This window comes from Myotis yumanensis, unplaced genomic scaffold, assembly GCF_028538775.1.
Source record: "Myotis yumanensis isolate MYYU_CA2020_CCGP unplaced genomic scaffold, mMyoYum1.0.hap1 SCAF_3, whole genome shotgun sequence".
Classification (NCBI taxonomy): domain Eukaryota; kingdom Metazoa; phylum Chordata; class Mammalia; order Chiroptera; family Vespertilionidae; genus Myotis; species Myotis yumanensis.
Window position 1 is genome coordinate 211,465,531 of NW_027223754.1, and position 21,867 is coordinate 211,487,397.

A 21,867-nucleotide genomic window follows, 5' to 3' on the forward strand; every position below is an offset into this window, starting at 1 on the left:
GTGATTCTAAAGTTCAAGTTTTTCCTATTATACTACATTGCAGATCTATATATATAAAAGCCCAGCAACTGGAATGGCGGAACAACCGAACGACCAGTGGCTATGGTGTGCCCTGCGGCAGCCAACCAGCATGATCCGGGCCCTGATCGGCCCAGCTGGCCTGGCCCCTGATTGGCCCCCAACACCCTGATTGGGGGCAGGGCCAACTGCCCACCCCCTGCTGGCCTGGCCCGATGGGCCCTCATTGGGGCAAGCCAGCCGGACAACACCTGTGCATGAATTCGTGCACCAAGCCTCTAGTAATTAAATAAGTTCATAGGTATAATGAATAAAATGCTGTGAAAATATCAAGGGAGCAAGAATGAATCCTTTCATGAACGGGGCATGGGAAAAGCTGGAGTGAGACTTACAGGGAGATGGGCTCTGTTTAAGTACACAAGAGAGGGGCCTCCTATCTGTAAGGGGAGGAGGGGATCAAGATGGGTCAAAGGGAAGCCAAGGAATCTCATCTGCCCCTGGAAATCCATGGTTGGTGATTTTACAAAAGTAAGAGAATCAGCTGTCAGCCTTTAGGGCTCAAACAAAAAATGTCCTCCACAATGTATAGTTAGATCTGTTCATTTATGGCCAGGATTTGACTGATACCACTGACTCAATATGGCACAATGATCAACCACTATTACTGGGCCCATAAGACCTGAGTCACACCAGCCACAGTTGGGTTCAGGAAGGGACTGGAAGGGAAAGAACCCATAAAACATCATGCGACAAAAATTGGAAAGAGAGGAAGACCTGCCATTATCAGCTGCACTTGGTGAGCCTCACTCATTCAAGATCTAAGTTTCAAAAACTGAGATCGTGCTGGGAATACAGATAGACCACGGGCTAGACCTCAAATTCTTTTTAAATAAAACTGGAAAACAATGAAACTGGACTAGATTAGTGGGAATCAGGAAGTCCCAAATGTTAACTTTGTCAAATACAAACAGAAAAAATATTCTTTGCCCTTTTAATAACGTACATAAAATGAAATTGATTGATGTGAAAATGCTTGATGACAATCAAAATAAGACCTCAGAATGCCTGCTCTACATAAGGCAAGAAAAATGGCAATATCCAATGTTAAGGGGTCTTAATGTACTAAATTGGGCATTCTTTTTTTTTTTCTTCTGTATTTGTAACCTAGAAAATTGTAATCTAAAAAAATCTATTTTTCCATAGAGAACTCAAAGAGAGTTTGGCAGAGAAAGGAAGGACAGGAAGAAGGATGGATTATCCATGGTCCTATCACGGGAAGACAACACAATGTATTTTCCTTCCTCACAGCTGTTTTCAGACATCACCTATTCCCTCCTTAAAGTAGAGGGCGGGGTGAGGTGGACACGTGTGACCTGGGGGGCCTAGAGCTGCAGAAAAATAACTCTCAGGTAAGAGGAGAGGGCATAGGACACAGCCTACAAAGAGCAAATGAACTTCTTGGACAAAGCCCCTGAAGTCCAAACACTGGCACTCTGTTCTCATATACGGGCACTCACTTGAGTGCGGTAACCGAGTGGGAACCAGCTGCAGACCAGGCCACACCCAGGAGCCATGCTCAACCCTACAGGGAAACCAAGAAGGTTCTTGGCCAAAGTTGTCCATGTTTGTGTCAAATCAAGAATGCCTGCTTCAACCACGCATGGTTCTGCTGTTCCACCTGGGAGCTCAGGGTGGGAATAAAGCAACATCAAAGCAGCCCCTAGGTACCAAGCATCTCTTATCATCAATAGGTGGTCTAGGTGAGCTTTAAATATATCATTTTTGCTCCTTAAAACCCCTGTAAAAATGTATTATTGTCCTCATTTTACAGGGAGGCAACTGAGTGCAATGATTCAAATTAAGAGCTTGCAGCTCATCTATCTATTAAAATAAAAGCATAATATGCTAATTAGACTAAATGTCCTTCCGAATGACCTTCTGGACAAAGCCAGGGCTGCGAGGGAAGCCCAGGTCCCAGGTGCCAGAGGGAAGCCGGTGCCAGCAGCCAGGGGAAGGAAGGCCTACTCTTGCACAGATTTCGTGCATCGGGCCTCTAGTAAATGCTAAGCTGGGATTCCACCCAGGCGTCTGGCTTCATGATGCCGACTCCAGCAGGACACTGCATGACCAGCCCCGTCACTCCCAGACCTGGGAACCCTGCTTGGCTGGGAGGCTGCTCCCTCAGGGAAGGTAATATCGCTGCCCAAATATCCCCAAAGGCCCTGGGCCTGTCAGGGAATATTACTCGAATTTTTTTCTTGCAGAAATGTGAATCTGGCTTTAGCACCCACTGATAAAGTTGGGGAAACCAAGGCTTCTGAGGGCAACAAGAGAGAACCTTCAGGCCCATTCCTTCAAAAGGAGATCTGACCGGGTAAACTTCTTGGTCCTGCTTCCCCCGCTCTGCTAGGGTCTGAGCCAAACCTGCCCCTCACCAAGGCTGTGCCCATGCTGTGAAACTCTGGTCTGTACTGCCAAATGGTACTGAGTGTTCCTGAGATGTACTTATCAAAGCCAAACCCATAAATGTGCATTTAATAATTAACTAGGTACTTCTCCACGGGCGGTGACGTTCCTGGGAAGACAGTGTGGCATCTGGGCTCCACCCCTGTGGACTCAGTCAGCCATCCTGAGAGCCTGTCCTCTGAAAGGCAAGGTCATCACCGGCGCTCCCTCCCTCCTGAACTAGGAATGGCTCCGGGATGATAAGGGACAGGTGAGCCAGAACTGCTCTTTCCGAGGACAGGACAGACTGCCACTTCAGTGTATTTCAGCCTGTCCACTACCTAGTAAGTGACTGGTTGCTTCTCTTTTTCTTTTTTAAAATATATTTTATTGACTTTTTACAGAGAGGACGGGAGAGGGATAGTTAGAAACATTGATGAGAGAGAAACATCGATCAGCTGCCTCCTGCACACTTCCTACTGGGGATGTGCCCGCAACCAAGGTACATGCCCTTGACAGGAATCGAACCTGGGACCCTTCAGTCCGCAGGCTGATGCTCTATCCACTGAGCCAAACCGGTTAGGGCTGGTTGTTTCTTCCTAGAGAAACTGAAACCCAATACTCAAATATAATGCTGAGTGAGCTCTATGAACTCTGAACAAATGCTACACATAAGTGCTCCTGTGGGAGACTCCTGCGCATGCTTAGACCCTTGGAGACCTTAAATTCAGTTGCTCGTGGGACAGGGACTATGTGCTTCCGTCTGAACCTTGTCTGCCCATCAGAGGCTGTAGAAGCAGCAAGCTTGACAGCAAGACAATCAAAGTACAAAGATGTACAAATCATCACCTCGCCTGCCACTCCTGAAAACACACCGGCGCTCCTCCACGTGATCCTGGCACATGGCAGGCCCTCCATCAATGTCTGCTGAATACATGTTCTAAGAGGAGACAGGGTCCAGCTCTCTGATTCCACTGACTTCTGCCACTGACGTATCTAAACACTGGTGAGTCAGAGCCACTCCTAAAATGACTCGCTGAGTCTCAGAGGCTAATGGGGGTGGCCGAGGGTGCCCTTGGCCCAGGCTGGGAGCAGCACAACCTCCTTCCTCCCCGCTGAGCCTGATAACAGGTATCCAGTAAACAAAAGGTACAAGTTACATAAGTACATCTAGCTCCTTCTGAATGCCCTTAATTTGTTCCAAAAAAGAAAAACAACAGAACAGGCTGTTGGGCCAAGAGGCTATTACTACAAAGCAAGGACATTCCTAGCGAAGGAGCCGTTGCTCGCGCCCTCAGTCAGCCTCCGGAGAAAGCCCGCTCTAGTCCTCTGTCACCGCAGAGGCAGCGCGTCAGGAAGGTGTCCTCGAAGCTGCCCCACACACAACGCTGCCAGGCTCTGTGCTGCCCTGCAGGACTCGGAGCTGGTTTGTTTCTTCAAATTCATTATCCAGGGTGGGAAATTCTTTTATTTAATTCTTAACAAGTTGAAAGGCTTTTTTCTTTCAGTTACAGTTGACATTCAATTTCATATTAATTTCAGGTGTACAGCACAATGGTTAGACATTTATATAACTTACAAAGTAATCCCTGATAAGTCTAGTACCCACCCGGCATCATATAATTATTATAATATTATTGACTATATTAGGGTGGAAAATTCGTCATTAATTGGGAAATGACTATAATTCCTTCTAAGTCACTGTTTGGCCCAGAGTTAGGGGAGGATCATTCCTTAAGTAAGGACATATTTACCCATTCATTCTACAAACACATGTTTGAGTACCTACTATGTGCTGGGTACTTCTCTAAGTCACTAACATGACAGACAAGGTCCCTGCCCACCCGGGGCTGACATCCTCAGGCAGACTGACACGAAATGGAGGGAAAACAGAAGGGAGGGGCTTGTGGATCCCAGGTGGATAGCAAGTGGGCAGAGGGGCAACAGCCAACGTCCCAGAGGAGTGCTGGGCCTGTCCTGAGGTGGCCCTGAAGACTCTGCAGCTTATTGGTAAGCTGCATGGTAACTCAGATTCTGTTATCTGTGCTACCAGGTGCAAAATTCAAGCCTCAAGTGCTTATAAGATATGCTGTTGGCCCTGGCCAGGTGGCTCAGTTGGTTGGAATGTCATCCCATACACCAAAAAGATGCCGGTTCCATTCCTGGTCAGGGCACATACCTCAGTCACGGGTTTGTTGGCATATACAGGAGGCAACTGATCAATGTTTCTCTCTCATATCAATGCTTCTCTCTCTCTCATCAATAAATGTATCCTCGGCTGAGGATTAAAAAAAAAGATATGCTGCTGAAAACCAAGCACATGGATGCACCCTCATTTCATGCTTGCCCTTACGTGCTGTTACAGGCTTCTCAATGTGTGACAGATTTAACAAAGAAAATACCTATAGCCTTTGACCCAACTATTTCTTCTAAAACTTTATGCCACAGACAAACTCACCCAAGAGTTAAATGTAGGTATTCATGGAGGCAACAAAATATACACACTGAAAACCACTTCCCTGTCCATCAAGAATGAAAACTGGCCCTGGCTGGCGTGCTCAGTGGTTAGAGCCAACCTGCACACCAAAGGGTCTCATGTTCGATTCCCGGTCAAGGGCATGTACCTGGGTTGCAGGTTTGATCCCCAGCCCTGGTCAATCGATGTGTCTCTCCCACATCTATGTTTCTCTCTCTCTACCCCCTCCTCTCTCTTCCCTTCCACCCTCTCTAAAAATCAACAGATGAGGATCAACAAAATAAAAATGAAAACTGCCAGTCCACCTGTGGAGAGGAGCGCAGCAGCAGAGGAGGGGTGGGCAGGACTGTGCACAGACATGAGATGTTCCCACACATCAGATGAAAACAGTGGGTTGTAGCACAGCAGACACAGTCTGATCCCACCGGTATTACAAAACAATTAGGCACCCACAGCAGCCTGCCGATCACAACAACTCGTAAAGGAAGTATGAAATGAGGGTGCGCACATGTGGTTGGTTTTCAACAGCACATCTTATATGCGCTTGAGGCTTGAATTTTTCATCCAGTAGCACAGTGGGTCTCAGACTCGCTCTGGGGAGTCCTGTGGGGGTGGGAAGGGGACTTTAGCATTTCACCTCGTAACTTTCTCATCTATTTGAAAATTGTGACTATAGGCAAATAATATTTTTAGAATACAAAAACTAGTTAACAAAAAGACTCCACTTTGTTTCATTAATGGCCTGCACTGAAGTGAAGGGGGGTCACTCTGCACCCATGACCACACCACAGCTTCGAGAAAGGACATCTGCCCACACACATTTCAAGGACTGACGGTCAGGAACCTCACCTGCTCAGAGGGTGGTAGCACAGCAGACACAGTCTGATCCCACCGGTATTACAAAACAATTAGTGTGATCCTGCCAGAGGTGTGTGATCCACCCTTGCCTCTCCTCTGGGCGACTGCAGTCAGTTCCGATCAGCTGTCCCAGCTTCCTCGTCCCTTCCGTCTATTCTCAACATAGTGACCCTCTGAAAACATGTCAGACCACGTCTCCCCTCTTAAGCAGAGCCAAAGCCACCCTGAGTGCTCCTCAGAGTGCAGCCGCCTGCTCACCCCCACCAGTGACCTCCTCTCAGCCCTCATTCCCATGCCACTCTCCCCACTGCCCCAGCCAGCTCCAGCCTAAGACCTCTGCTGCTGGTGGCACTGCCAGGCACAGCCACACTTGCTCTTCTGCTCCAGGTCTTCCTCCAGGGAGCCCACAGCAGGAGACAGGCTGCCCCTCACCCCTCGCCCCTCAGGCGGGTATCAGCCCCAGCTCAGGCAGGTCTTCTCCAACCCATCCCGCCCTGGGCACACCCAGGCCCCTTCTCTTTTTGCTTTCTCTCCGAAGCACAGCTTCCTTCCAACAGCTACATTGTTTACTTAACTGTGCTGCTCACTGACTGCCCCCCCACTGAACACAAGCTCTGGGAGGGCAGGGGTTTTGTCTGTTGTGTTCACTGCTCTAGTCCCCATCCCGTGTCTGACCTGTGGCAGTCACTCGGGAAAGACCTGGATGGGAGAAGCTGAACTGAAGAGTCTGGGTCATTTTTATTTATAGAGACGGTTCCGCAGATCAAAAATAATTGGAGCATTTATGTGAAGATGGTTCAGCTCTAGCGGTTAGAATCCTTTTATAAACACTACTGCACACGTTAAACGAAACCACAAATGGGTTCAGCAACCATAGTGGGGATATGTGGCTCAGTCCCCAGCTGTCTGTCACCAGCCACACAGGGAGCCCCTCTGCCGCTCAGCCCCATGGGGCCCCAGGTCCTGGGTCCGCTCTGCCTCCAGCCTCGGCCTGGCAGCCCATCAGCACCCAAGAGAAAGGATGGGCCCCTGCTTCTCCCCAGCTCGAGCCACCTCCCCCATGCTGGGTGCTCAAGGGAGTAAGGCCTGAGGTAATACACTGCTTTGCACCATTAGCAAAACAGGAACACTTTTTCTACTCGCTCGAATGTCTGGCACAGCCTATTCTGTTTCCAGTGATTTCATCTGGAAAAGTGAACATTCCTCAAAGGAAGAGATAGAGATCAGCAAATCAAGTGACTTGTATCTCTGGAAAATCGTGTAGTGCATTGACTTCAACAACAGCAAACAGATTGTTCACTGCAAAGTGCTTGATTTTTTGTTTTGTTTTGTTTTTCCTGATGAGTGATTCTTCATTGTTTTACTTTCAATTACAGTTTCCAATAAATATTATTTAGTATTAGTTTCAGGTGCTCAGTGCTCAGTTGTTTTTAAATCCTTGCCCGGGGATGTGCTCATTGATTTTAGAGAGAGGGAAGGGAGGGAAGGAGGGAGAGGGGGAGGGAGAGGGAGAAGGAGGGGGGGGAGAAAGAAAGAGAAAAAAAACAAAAACAAGAAAAAAACACACACATCGATCAGTTGCCTCCCATACATGCCCCAACTGCAGATCAAACTGGCAACCTATTTTTTTTTCATCTGTGGAATCAGTCTGTATGCGCCCTGACCAGGAATCGAACCCGCAACCTTTCGGTGCATAGAATTCGGTGCTGGGTTTTAAAGGCTGCCTCCTCAGGGAAGCCCTCGGAGGCCTGGGAAGGTCCTCTAGCAGCACCCATCAGGATGGGCAGTGGGCACACTCAAGTGCTTCCAGAGATTGAAAAACAGTCAGCACCTCTGGGCAGAAAGAGCTTGGGGTTGCCATGGAAACCATCTCCTGAAACTACCAGTTTCAGTGATTCCAAGAGCTTGGTGGCACAGAACTTCCCGCTGCAAACTGAAGGAGGAGCTGGTGAGAGGAGAATTTAGGAACTCTATTAGGACACAACCATTTCAATGAGAACAGACATGGCTCAGGCTTTAGAACAGAAAGGAAAGAAAAAGAGTGGGGAAAGGATATCTGATTTTATTAGTCAATAGTACAGAGCAACCCTCTTCCTCCTGCAGGAAAAACAATTGTGTTGGGGAAGGTTAAAGAAAAACAAATTCTTCTAAACAGACCAACCCAGAGAAGCTACTCCCCAGCATCAAACCCGGCGGCACTGGGGCTCAGCACAGCACCAGCTCTGAAGCAGGCACGTTCCCCCTCGGGTAACACCTGGCTTCCTCAGCTTCCTCCTTCAACCCCTGACAGGTCAAGTCCAAATGTCTACACCTTTGGGACGCAAGGGCTGTCAAAACCAACCAGGGTTCTGTTCCACCAACCTGCGTCCTCATTGCCCGCCCTTTCTTCCCCTGCCATCTCCAGTCTGTCCTTACAGCAAACAAGCCATCTGGGGTCTGCTTTTTCCAATTGCATAAGCAGTTCCCCTTTGTCCCCGTCTTCCTGTCACTTCGAGTGGCTGTAAAACATCAAGACTTGTCTTTCCCAGTCACAGTCACGCCACGGTTCACACAGCGTCCCAATTTCTGTCCTGCTACTTCGCTGGAGGCTCTAGGCGCATGCATTCTAAAGACAGTTCGTGAATCTCTCAGACAGTTTAAAAAGCAGGATTTTGAACTGACATTCTCGATCTGCATTTAAGAGGCAGATTACATACCCATGAGAAAGTATGGGAATATACCTAAGAGGTGCGGGAGAAAAAATGACCCCAAAAACACGTAGGCAGAAACATGTTGCTGCCTTTGGGGGTCCTGTTTGTTTAACATGATGAATCAGAATATTTCAGGAGGTGCAATAGCACGTGCAAGATTACACATGAACAAGAAATGGGCAGAAAAGGGAAAAGCAAGGAACGAGGTTCCATGAAAAGGAGACTGGAGCTGGAGTGGAGACAGTGAGCCTAGCTTCCAATTTCTCCCTTGGAAGGTACAGAAATCAGGTGGGCTGTTTTGTTTGTTTGTTTTTAAGAAACTTCAAGTGAATAAACATTTATAATTTTTTAAATACAGAATTCCTTTAATGTGTAAGTTTTCAGAGGATTCAGACTCAATCCATTCAATCCTACCTTGACACAAGCTATCCACACATGGACATCCTGGTGGACAAATGTCCTTCAAACTTCCTGGGATGGTGTGATTGTCTAAAGACAATTAATTCCCCCCAAGAGACAAGAATGGTGGTAGTTAATCAGTCTGGCTTAGGGAACCACTGGGTATACCCTGCTGGGAATACAATTAAAACAACAACAACAAAAACAGACATTCACACAACACAAACAAACAGAAAAACACAATCAGTAAAGCTACATGGAACAAACTTCAATTTTCGATGGTTCAGAAGTCAATTTTTACTCTTACAAGGGGCTCTCAGGGCCAAAATTTGGAAGCTGGTCCCAAATTTGCCATTAAAGAGCTATGGAACCTTGGCATCATTTCAGCACCTTGCTATCTTTACTGGAAAATCAGAGTGTGAGATTAAACAAACTCTTAGATTTCTGAGCTTAAAATGTTTTTAAAAAGCCTCCTACTGGCAAGAGCTTCTGGGAGAATTGAGCGATTACAGCCAAGTCATTACAAGCGTTGGGCACTGGCAGTGACCTTCACGGCTGCAAAGTGCTTTCCTCCTCTATCCGACCGGAGCCTCACAGCCACCCTGCAAGGATGTCCTCGCCAGGACCCCGAAGTCCAAGCTTGACCTCACTCCCAGAGGCCCACGGTGAAGCCAGCCCCTGCTTCTGAGCACACCCACACCCCAGAAATTACATCCAGTGTTGGTAACAAGTCCTGCACATACAAATCCCAGTCGACAACAATTAACATGTGCATTTTATAAAGGAGTAAAAAGAAGCGTGACTGTCAGTAACCACAGCCTCATGCACTCTGACCCTGGGTCCCAGGGCTTCTCACTGAAGGACACGCCCCCCCCCCTTTTTTTGTTAATCCTCACCCGAGGATATTTTTTCCATTGATTTTTAGAGTGAAAGGGAGGGGGAGAGGCAGAGGGAGAGAAACATTGATGTGAGAGACACATCGATTGGTTGCCTCCCACACACGCTCCAACTGGCACAAGGAATTGAGCCCACAATCAAGGTATGTGCCCTTGATCAGAATCAAACCCGCAGCCTTTCAGTCCAAGGGCCGATACTCTACCAACTAAACAAAACCGGAGAGGGCTGAAGACCCCCTCTTAATGGCTGCTGGGAGGGTAGGTAGGCATGGTGACAACAGTGCGGTGCAGTGAGCTGTGACGTATCAGGTGAGAGCAGTGCACCTGCAAATGGCTGAGTCCTGCCTCCAAAGAGTGGGCAGATTACCTCTGAACCCCACAAATGATCCCTCCAAGTTCTTTCTCAGGGGTAGTTTGCCCACCAGGGTGCTGAGCAAGCCTGGAGGGACACCCAGCACAGGCAGCTTCCCAGCCAGGACACCAGGCTGACTCCTGAGGAACCGATGGGAATCAGGCAGGTGTAGAGGGGTGCAGGGCACCCCAGAAAGAAGAACCTTTAGGGAAGAGTGGGGGGTGGGGTGAAAGTGGGGTCAGAGAGGGACACAGGCCAGTGTCAGTGGGACCACGCAGGATTCAGAGGGCTACACAGCAGGGCTGGGTGTCCACTCTAAAACAGGAACAGTGATGAAGAAAGGAGGAACTGGTGCCCCATTTCTGCACAGAAATCCCCATGTGGTTTAAACTTGATGAATTTCTCACAGCTTGTCATCTTCAGCTGCTGGCTAGGCTGAGATCTATGGTACACACTATGATTAGGTATATTTTTAACTGACGGGACCACACAGAGATCATTTTGTTATATTGTTATTAATAACCAGTGTATTTATTTACACATACAATACCTCTCTTCCAAAAGAGCCCAGAAAACTTCACAGAATCCCAAATCCCCAGGGATGCAGGTGGTATTAATAACTCTAAAACTTCAAAGCTAAAATGTCAATAAGTTTGCTTTAAAAAAAAGATCCCAATGTTAGGCAGAACAGAAAATCCACCCTCACTTCCAATTTCTGGCCTCCATAGGGCAACCTTTTTCAATACTTACATTGTGTCACTTACCTGCTCCAACCCCTGGCACTCAGAGCCAAACCCTAACTCCTGCCTTTTGCTGTAAGTCCCACCACGACTGGCCCCCGGCTGCCCCCTTCCAATCTTCCTCACTGGCTGGCCCTGATCTGCTCCAGCCACAATGGCCCCCGCACTGTTTCTGGAACACACTAAACTCGTTTCTGCCTCGGAATTTTTGCGCATGCTGTTCCCGCTCCCTGGAAAGCTCTTCTCTGGGGTAAGTGCATGGTCAGCCCCTGATGGTATTTGGCCCAGCCTTTCTGACCATCCTCTTGCATCCAGCTCCCCCTCCTCACCTCCCCCGCTACCTCTACCCTGCTAATTTCTATTCTCTTTGTATATTTCTTTAAAACATAGATGGCTACCTGGATTTTTTTACCCAAGTAGTCTGCCCCTCCCTCTAGAAAGCAAATTCACTGGGGTATCTCACCCACAACAGGTCCCTTTAACTTGCTGAAAGTGACAAATACATGCTGGGATCTTTATAAATGAAATGATGGCAAAGAAAAGCAATGACTTTACAGTAATGTTTTGTTAGCAACTGCACTTATGAAGCCGCATACTGACATCTCCTGGATTACCCAGGAAAGAAAAAAGACTACTCAGGCGAGAGTAGAAATAATTTTTCAGTGATTCTTAAAAAGTCAAGTCTCCTACAATGGTCAGCTTCTGCGGTCACTGTCGGAAGACATTCCCACCTGGAGCCTCCTGGGCAGCTCCAGAGCACCCAGAGCCACGTTTCATTTTGTTTTTGTTGATCAAAAGGGGGTCCTGTTAGTAGCAGCAACTGTTAGCAGACAAAAGGTCCGGTCAGTTACACCATACTCTAAATTCTCAAGTAGTAGGAAGTGCTCTATCATTGCTCAGTCAGCATTTATATTTATAGTGGAATCTGAAAATGTTTGGCCAAGATGAGTCCCCTGTGGTAAGCCCCAAGCACACACCCAGACTCTAGTCTGATATTACATTTATGTGTCAGAGGAGAACCCGGTTACCCGTGAAAATGGGAGAGGTCAATATAAGAGATGGGAAACAAACTATCTCTGGGACTTTCTCTAAGTCCCGAACAATCCTTTAACACACACACATTTCTCAAAGCAAGGAAAGGCTGAAACATCTCTCCTTGAAAGTCCGAATGCCAGGAGAGAGTGCCGGCAGCATCGCCCGTGCCTGCCAGGATTGGGATTGCTTTGCTTTTCACTGCAGATTCTTGAAACAAGAGACCGTCCCAAAGTGGAAGTCTCAGTCAAGCCCAAAAATAAATGAATAAATAAATAAGAGTGAGAGAACAAAAACATGGGCACACTTGAGACAACCAAGAACCCAGGGTCTGTGGGTGTCTGGACCAAAACACCTAATGCCAACACTGCCCAAGCACATGTGGCAGCCGCCCATCCTGTGGCTTCACTGTGGCCTCTAAAGGGGAAGCGGCTCCACACAGATGACTCTAGTCTCCTCTCAGACCTCGGAGGGAAGCCCCCGAATAGCCCCGCCACCCGCTCACTGCACACGTCCGTCACAGCACCAAACGCTCTCTTCCCAGCATCTACAGTGGGAAAAGCAACTAACTTTTGGAGAAAATGCATTTTGGAGAAAAAGCTATTGCAGCTGGAAAAGCATTCTTGGATATCATGAATAAGATACTCTGACTTTAAGGAATTGTAAATTTGATGCTGGAGTGTGTGAAAGTATGAATAAGCAGATTTAAGAAAATATTATGGAGCCATGGTAACAGAAACTATGGAAGAAACTCCAGTTGCACAGAACTGCTTAAAAATAAACCGGATACTAAAATACCAGCAAAAAGCTACAATGACTCACACTGTTCTCCTCAAATACTTATGAGAACAGCAAGTTCTTTGACAGTCTTCCAGGCTTTCTTCCTATCGGAGAAACGTGAGACAAAGAAAGTAAGAAGAAGGAAAAGAAGCTTTGAAAATTTTCTCTAATTTTACCATCAACCTGATATGAATAAGACCTTGTACGTTGTAGAGTTTGATGGGAGTACGGAAACATACACTCATGCAACAAGAACTGTTTTGAGACTTTTCATAAAAGCCAAACTGAATTCAGAAAGTATAACTGGGCCCCAGAGCGCCCTACACTGACTGTGCTCTCAGTGTGGGAAAGAACCACAGAATCATTTCTATCATTAACATACAACCTTTTAAGGCATTTTGTAGGAACGTGACCATCTTCTCCCTTCGTTCACTTGAGTACGCCCCACCGCCCTCCCTGGAACCTTGTCTCCACTGCATGTCCTCTAACTATACTTACAGAAGACCCTTAATCCACAGGTTTCAGCCATGGGGCTCCACTCTGGCCTACCCTACCTGCCTGGCCAGCCTCAGCCTCCTGCCAGGCCCTGAACAGCCACACATGCTGCATGCTACTACCAGAGACTGCCCTTCCTTGTCAACTCCTACCCATCCTGCAAGGCCCATCTTGCAAGACCCATCCTGCAAGGCCTAGTTTAAGTGTCACCTCCTCTGAGGAGCCTCCCCTACCCCCCACCATGCTAGTGACCCTCTGCCCACCACTGTCTCCTTATAGTTCTTCTATGGTACCATATTTCCCCAATGAAGCTGTTAGCTCCTGGGAAACCCTGGTGCCTATCACAGTACCTGCAGCTGTGCAGTGACAGCTGCTGAAAGAAGAAATGGAGCCAGGGAATGAATTTCTCAGGAAACCTCCAAGTCCCGGGGCATACTCATCAGATTAGGACGGGCCTCCTCCCTATTCCCCTTCCCCTGCCCTCCTCACTGTATCTCTTCTCTCCTCTTCCCATGAAATAATTATTCTCCTGTGCAAACGGCCACTCTTCCTCATGCCAGAGACTTGTTTTGGACGTTCTACATCCTCACCTACAAGTCTGTCTGGAGTCAGGGCATCAGGAAAACTTGTTTGCGAAAAAGCTTTGCTGGCAGTTGAACAGTTTCGACAAAGTGATGGTACTTAAACGACCCCTTAAAATTTACTCTGTGAGGCCTAACTTTTTAACCTTTTGCAACATAAATTATTCAATCCCGTAAATCACTGAGATTTCCATTGGTTTGTTACCCAAAGCCCAGGAGAATCACTCAAGTACACAGTGATGTTGGGCAGGGGAAAGCGCTGCCCATGCAGACAAATGTCAACCCAAGAAGGGACTCACGGCAGGACAACTCGAACATGGGGAGCCTGACCAGCCGCATCTCCCAAAAACACAGAGCCAGGCGGCATGGCTCAGTGGCTGAGCACTGATCTATGAACCAGGAGGTCACAGTTCCATTCCCGGTCTGGGCACATGCCCAGGTTGCGGGCTCCACCCCCTGTGTGGGGCATGCAGGAGGCAATGATTCTCTCTCATCATCGATGTTTCTCTCTCTCTCTCCCCCCCCGTTCCCTCCTTTTTGAAATCAATAAAAAATAGTTTAAAAACACAAGATCTGGAAGCCTGCTGCAGACACACCTCCATGTGGAGGAGGAGATTCCCATGTATCTGTGAGGGGCTGCACAGTGTTCCCGAGAGCACTGCAAGGAATGGAACCCCATGGGACTGACTCAGCACTTGGGTGTTACAAGCCATGTGCCCCAAGCAAACCCCATTACTGCTCTGTGCCTCTGGGTTCCCACTCATAAAACAGGAAGATGACGCCCACCCTGAAGACTGCTTAAGGACTGGCTTAGCTAATGCAGGAAGCCTGCCTCGTTTAGGGAACATGACATGCTAGTTGCCCTCCCGGCTCTGGGATGCATCTTATAAGATGGAGCAGAAAGACCTGGGGCTGAGCACGAGACTCCCTGGCCTTCGGTGAGCTTGTTCATAAAAGGAAGTGATCCTTAAGCTCTACTTAGACGCCAACATGCTAACGAGAGACTGGGCGTGTGGACAAAGGATGGACAGGGCTGGCTGTGCCAATCCCCAGTTCAAAGTTTTCAGTGAACATGTGCATTGTATGTTTTGTGTCAAAACAAAAAACATGGTTTCATAAATAAATCAAGACAACAATCGAAAGAGAGTTTTCTTTTTAATTAATCTGGCCTCTGTCCATTAGGAGGCCATGATCACCCACCCAGTCTACTGCTTGTTTTACATTCCTTCAACACCTATGTACTGGGGACCACTGGGTCACACGATGTTCTCGTGCTGGAGAATCTAACGGTATAGAACAGACAAAAACCCTGCCTCCTGGAGTCTGTGCTCCAGTGCAGGTGACTGACAAAGAAACGAAATCACACAGTGGTTGCTCTGCAGAGAAATAAAGCAAGGAAAAGGGATGAGGATGGAGGCAGAAAGGAGACTGCACGTGTAAATAGAGGGGCTGCAGAAGGCCGCACAGAAGGTGATAGGTGACAGCTGAAGGAGAGGGAAGGAGTGAGCCAGGAGGGCCTCCGGGGAAAGGTGCCCCACAAAAGGAGAGCAGGGCCGACAGACTGCAGTGCTTCCCAGGAGAGATGACGTGAGGCCAGGCAGACAGGAGTAGAAATGAAGATGTGTGCGCTTTGGAAAACGCTGAGGATAACGCACAATGACTCATTCTCTCAACCTCTATCCCACCACGTTGTCCATCCCTGACTCTGACTCGGTTTCCTGGCTCCACCATTTAACAAGCATGTGCTCAGAGCCCACCCGCGTCCTAAGTGTGGATGTGCGGCGCCTGTCCTCAAAGAAGCGTTCCGTCCAAGGCACGTAAACCAACACATCCAATGCTGTTACTCTCCACCCCCGCCACCCCACTCTGAGGCTGCACCCCCTCGCCTATCTGAAGCCCTGCATTTCCCCCTGAACTCAGCTCTCCCAGACCTAGACTTGCCCACGGCCCACTGTGGGTAAGGAGCAGGGATGGAGAGCATGAGCCCTTCCCACTGAGCCCATGTGGCTCCAAGAAGCAGAAATGTCCAACATCCTAGGGGAACCATGCTGCCTGGGGACCGGCTGCGCAGATATGGAGCCCGAAAGTCTTCCTCCCTCATCAAGTGGTCTGGGACCCCCATCTCCAGAGGCTCAGTCTTCCACTCCGTAGCTTCAGAGCGAGGCGATCAGGTGAGAGGTCCGCCTACTCCTGCTGGCAGACTTCCCAGCTCACCCATTTCTACCCCTTTCCACACTTGCACAGAGTCAGACAGACCCATTCTGCTAAATGCTGGGTGTGAGCTGACAGCCCCAAGAGCTAATGCCATTTACAAAGAGCAGAAGAGAAAATGTGTTTGAAACAAGCTAGCAGGCACTTCAGATAAGTCTGGGGCGGGTCCTTTAAGAATCACTCCCTCTCCATCTGCACCAGGGGTTTCATTTCCAATTGGAAAGTAACTGATTAGTTCATACTTCATAACTGTGTATGAACAGTGAATGCTCAGCAGTGAATTCCTTTGGCCTGAGAATGAAAATGAAATGGTTCTGAAGACCTAGAGAAAGCTGGGTCAGTTTACTTTATTCTGAAAATTGGCCCGAGGAAGAAAGGAAAGCCGCAGATGCAGAAAACGCTCCAGGAAACCTCCACCTTTGGAACATGCAGGAGGCGGGAAAGGTTGGAGCTTTCCCTCCCAACCATCGTGGGGAAATAAACTTCACCATGAGCTGCCGGACTGCACAGCAGCCTTCAGAAGCACCGAGGGAAGTCCCCTCTAGAAAGGCTCACTGGGTACGCACTGGCTCAAGGACCACAGAGCAGAGGGTGCACGAACTTGCCCCCTGGCCATTAATTCCTCGGTGTCCTTTAGGACAGCCTGGCGACTCAGCACTCCCGCCCCGGGCCGTCCATGCGGGCTCACAGAGGGCCTTCTCCTACTCCACCTGAACTCCATGGGGAAGGTCTCTGCCCTTTAATCTACAGGTAACCCAAAGCAGGTGCTCAAGGAATGAGACAGAACCACAAGGCAAAGGGGAGAGCAGGAGGGAGATGGGGAGCTGTCTCAGCTGGATCCTGAAGGTTAGAGAAAGTGACACTTTCCATGGGAGAAATTAGCATTAAAAAAAAAAAGCCAGATCTGGAGTCATGGAGTAACCCTGAAATGACTAGGTTTGCCCTAGTGTCTTTTACATCTGAATAGCTCACAGAAAACAAGTCATGGCTGGCCCCCGGTCACCTTCAGGTGGCTTCCCATGTTCTGGGCAGTAATTGTCTCGGCAGCAGAGGAAGGACAAGACCCATGTCACCAGGTCTCAGTCCAGCTAGTCAGCTACTTACCCACAGGTTTCACCCAGGAGCCGGAGCGAACAGTGTTTACACATGTCCCCAAACTCATATTTCTTACATAACAGAAACGTGTCAGCTGACAGGTCCATGTCTTGGACTGATTTTTACAGCGATACTTTTTTAGACCTCTGGTTGGCAAGCACCCTGGGAACGTGGGGACTTGGCTGAAGAATTCCCTGAGCTAAATATTGACTTGGTGCTCCAATGGTTTAAAAATAGAAAAAGTTACTTTAAAAAGGACAAAAATGACACACTTTCCAAACTGATGTTAATGTGAGAATGCAAACAACAATGCAAGAAAATGTATAGGAAGGGTTCCAAGATTTGAAAGAAAAATTGAGAGTAGGCCTAGCCAAGCCAGAAAACAAGTAGCCTAAAAACTCTAGTTATTCCCTGTCCCCAAAACCCTTAAGAGGCGGCAACCCCACAGTGGGAATGGAACATGCTCCACAGGACAGTATTTTTACGAGAAATATGGCCACATTTGTTTTCAAGGTGGGGTGGGACGGTGGAGCCAGGAGACGTGGATTCTATGCTGCCTCTGGCCTTGACCTGCACAAGCAACTCCCCACCTGCCTCGGCCTCCTCACCCACTGAGAGAGACATTCCCCTAAATCGCTGTACAGACGGTATCACTACATCTCGCCGTCAGTCCCTCTAGTCATTCACTTATTCACTAATTCATGTACCTGAACACCTGCTCCGGTGCAGGTGTGGAAGACCACAGTGAACAGATCAAGTGCCGACTTCTCAGAACCGGCATTTTAGGGGTCTGCACACATCCGGCCTTCCATAAGCTGCTGAATGCGGGAACGCTCTCCCTAGCACCAGACACAATGACCAGATTTCTCAAGCTGGACTCTTTCCTGGCCCAATTCATTAGTGCAGCCTGCTGCAGGGAAGGTGGTGATGGTGACACTCAAGTAGGACGGTGCTGTGACCAGTCTAACAAATGTCACCTGTTATTATTATTATTATTACATAGTCAGCCATTAAAGAATGAAAATTGAAACAAAATGGAAAGAAATAGCACTGGCATAAAAACTCAATTTCCTTCTTTACTTAGTAATTAGGACAGCATTTTATTCCAAAAATAGATTTGTATATTCTATGCAATGAGAGGAAAGATACGCGTTGCAAAGTAAGTTATGAGACTGCACACTGCTCAAGCGCAAGCTCACATCCTCTTCATCTCGGAACCTCGGAGCTGCTCACAGGCAGCAGCACAGAGAAGAGCACTGGTTTGCCGACTGAATAACATCGGCTACTGCTGGCTGTCACAGCTATACCCAGAGGCCTGCCATGCGCAGGAGCCTTCCACACTCCTCTTTAATATCCACTCCCCCTTTTACAGATGTGGGAGGGGAGGAGAAAAGAACCAGTCACCGAGGTCAGCGAGTTAGGAAGTGGCGCCCCTGCACTGGGGACAGGGAGACTAGCATGACCTGGAGATGGGCACCTGCCAGTCCCTGGACTTCCCAATTCTCAGTTCCTTCCCTTCAAGCTGGCAGCCCTCCACTGCCTACGCTTCCTCCAACTTCCCATTCGGTAGCTGTCTTTCTACTTTCTTGATATTATCCTTTGAAGTAGAAAAGTATTAATTTTTATACAGTCCAACTTATCTATCTATCTATCTATCTATCTATCTATCTATTTATGTTAATCCTCACCTGAGACATGCTGAAGGGAAGAGAAACACTGATGTGAGAAACATCGATCAGTTGCCTTCCGTTCATGCCCTGATCAGGCTCAAACTCGAAACCCCAGTATGTGCCCTGACCGGGAATCCACTGGCAATCTTTCAGCACACAGGACATAGCCTCAACCAACTGAGCCACTCGGCCGAGTTTCTTTTTTCCTTTTGTTGTTTGTTTTGGTGTCACAGCTAAGAAACCATTGCCTAATCCAAGATGCTGAACAGTTACGCCTGTTTTCCTCTAAGAATTTTATAGATTTACCTCTTACACTTAGTCTCTGATTCATTTAGAGCTCAGTTTTATATGTGGTGTAGGGCAAAGGTCCATATTCATTCTTTTACATGTAGATATCAGGTGGTCCCAGCACTAATTGTTCAAAACACTATTCATTATTCTTTAGCTTGACACTCTTGTCTAAAATCAATTGACCATAAATGTTAGGGATTCATTCTGTTCTCTTGGTTCTATCCTCATGCCAATACCAGCCTTGAACACTTGTACACGTTTTGAAATTGGGAAGTGTGAGTTCTGCTTTTTCCAAACTGTTTTGACTATTCTGGATGCTTTGCATTTCCATATGAATTTTAGGATCACTTGTTGATTTCTACAAAAGAAGTCGCTGGGCTTTTGATAGGGGTTGCACTGAATCTGTATATCAATTTAGGGAATACTGCCAACTTACCAATGTTAAGTCTTCCAATGCATGGATGTGGGATATCTTTCCATTTACTTGAGTTTACCTTTAATTTCTTTCAACAATGTTTTGTAGTTTTCAGTGTACAAGTCTTGTATTTCAAATTTACTCCTAAATATTTTATTATTTTTCATGCTATTATACAGAATTGTTTTCTAAATTTTATTTTTGGATTATCCATTGTTAGTCTACAGAAATATCATATCGTTTATATATTGATCTTGTATTCTGAAACTTGTTGAACTCGTATATATTAGTTCTAATAGTTTTTTATTAGATTCCTTAGGATTGTTACATGTAAGATCACATCATCTGTGAACTGAGATAGTTTTACGTTTTGCTTTCTGATCTGTATGCCTTTCATTTACCGTTCGTGCCTCACCGCCCTGGCTAGCTGTGAGTAGCAGTGGTGAGAGCAGACACCCTGCCCTCATCCTCTTCACCCCGCTCTGTGGGTTGTCATCACGCCCTCTATCAGGTCGAGGGCGTTCCTACCTTGAGGAGTGTTTTCATCGTGCAGGGAGTTGCACTGAGGGATGTGCTCAGGTTTTTCATGTTATAGAACAGACATATCACCAGAAACCTAAGTTAACTTAGATTAAAACCCCTTGACATTACATTATATATTTGGATTAGTTTGAAGCGTCAGATGGAGCCAAATAAAAATCTATTTTAAGCAAGTCAAAGAAAATAGCTTATTCTCTGGCTCCAAGGAAAAGATAAATTGTGATACTAAAGAAACAAAAGAAACTGCTGGAACCTGAATCTTGGCCTCTCACCTTTCTCCCTGAACAACATGCACTTCAGCACCCGCTCTGGCTTCTTTCTTCACAAACTACCAAACCCTGGGCTCCGTGCAGTCTCCCAGCCACTGAGCCCAACCTGCCAGTAGCACAGCCAGTGTCTACACAGATGCTGGGGGCTCAGGCTCGTGGATCTCCATATCCCACTCCACCAGCGTCCAGGTGGCTGGGGTCCGGGGTCCTGACTGTGAGGATGGCTGGGGGTCTGGCAGCAAATGGGGGCATCCGGAGTAAGAAGCAGACTAAGCAATGCCTGAGTGACCACCTGGCCTCCTACTTGGAGAGGGTGAGGAGCCTGAAGGCTGACACTTGGGAGACTGGAGAGCATAATCCAGGAACACGTGGAGAAGAAGGGACCCCAGGTCAGAGACTGGGGGCATTATTTCAAGACCATGGAAGACCAGAGGGCTCAGATCTTTGCAAGTTCTGTGGACAATGCCAGCATCATTCTGCAGATGGACAATGCATGTCTTGCTGCTGATGACTTCAGGGTCAAGTATGAGATAGAGTCGGCCATGCACCGACTGGAGAGTGACATCACTGGCTCTGACAGTGTCACTTGGCTGCAGCTGGAGACAGAGATCAAAGCTCTCAAGGAGGAGCTGCTCTTCCTGAAGAACCACGAGGAGGAAGCAAATGGTCTACAAAACCAGATTGCCAACTCTGGGTTGACTGTGGAGTTGGATGCTCCCAAACCCCAGGACCTCAGCAAGATCGAGCAGAGAGCAGGCCTAGTATGACGAGCTGGCTCAGAAGAACCGAGAGAAGCTAGACAAGCACTGGTCCCACCAGATTGAGGAGAGCACCACAGTGGCCTCGCAGACCGCTAAGATAGGCGCTGCTGAGATGACACCCCTGGAGCTAAGACAAATGGTTCAGTCCTTGGAGATCGACTTGAACTTGATGAGACCTCTGAAGACCAGCTTGGAGAACAGCCTGCGGGCGGTGGAGACACACTATGCCAGGCAGATGGAACAGCAGGCGGGATTCTGCTCTACCTGGAAGCAGAGCTGCCCCAGACCTGGGCAGAGAGGCAGCACCAGGCCCAGGAGTACAAGGCCCTGCTGAACATCAAGGTCAAGCTGGAGGCTGAGATCACCACTTACCGCTGCCGGCTGGAAGCAGGGGAGAACTTCGGTTTTGGTGATGCCCTGGACAACAGCAACTCCATACACTCCATCCTAAAGACCACCACCACAGGATGTCTGGCAAAGTGGTGTCTGAGGTCAGTGACACCAAAGTTCTGAGGTGTTAAGGAGGCAGCAGAAGTGGAGCCCTTGGGGGGCAGGAGGCCAATAAAAAGTTCAGAGATCATTGGGGGTAAAAAAAAAAAAAAAGAAAAAGAAAAGAAAAGAAATACCAGAGAAAAAGATGGATGTCCCCAAAACTTATGTAATTATTTAAACCTCTGCATAATAAAATGTCATGTGGAAAGCAAATAAAGAAAAATGGATTCAACACAACTGACAAAATCTTATTACCTAAACTATGTTCAGGGCTGATATGAAGACTGAGGGTCCAAAGAAGCTGCAGGTGAGCAGACTGGAGGAAAGACAGCTGGGGCACCGACAGGAAGGCTCCCTGAAG

General features: G+C 47.8%; 1 protein-coding gene and 1 pseudogene across 6 annotated transcripts in view; one reads left to right on the forward strand and one right to left on the reverse strand.

Moving 5' to 3' along the window:
• Nucleotides 1–21,867, reverse strand: part of PACSIN2 (protein kinase C and casein kinase substrate in neurons 2) — a 114,648-nt gene that overhangs the window by 25,697 nt on the left and 67,084 nt on the right. The gene's annotated exons all lie outside the window — the stretch shown is intronic.
• Nucleotides 15,808–21,535, forward strand: LOC139006544 (keratin, type I cytoskeletal 18 pseudogene; annotated as a pseudogene).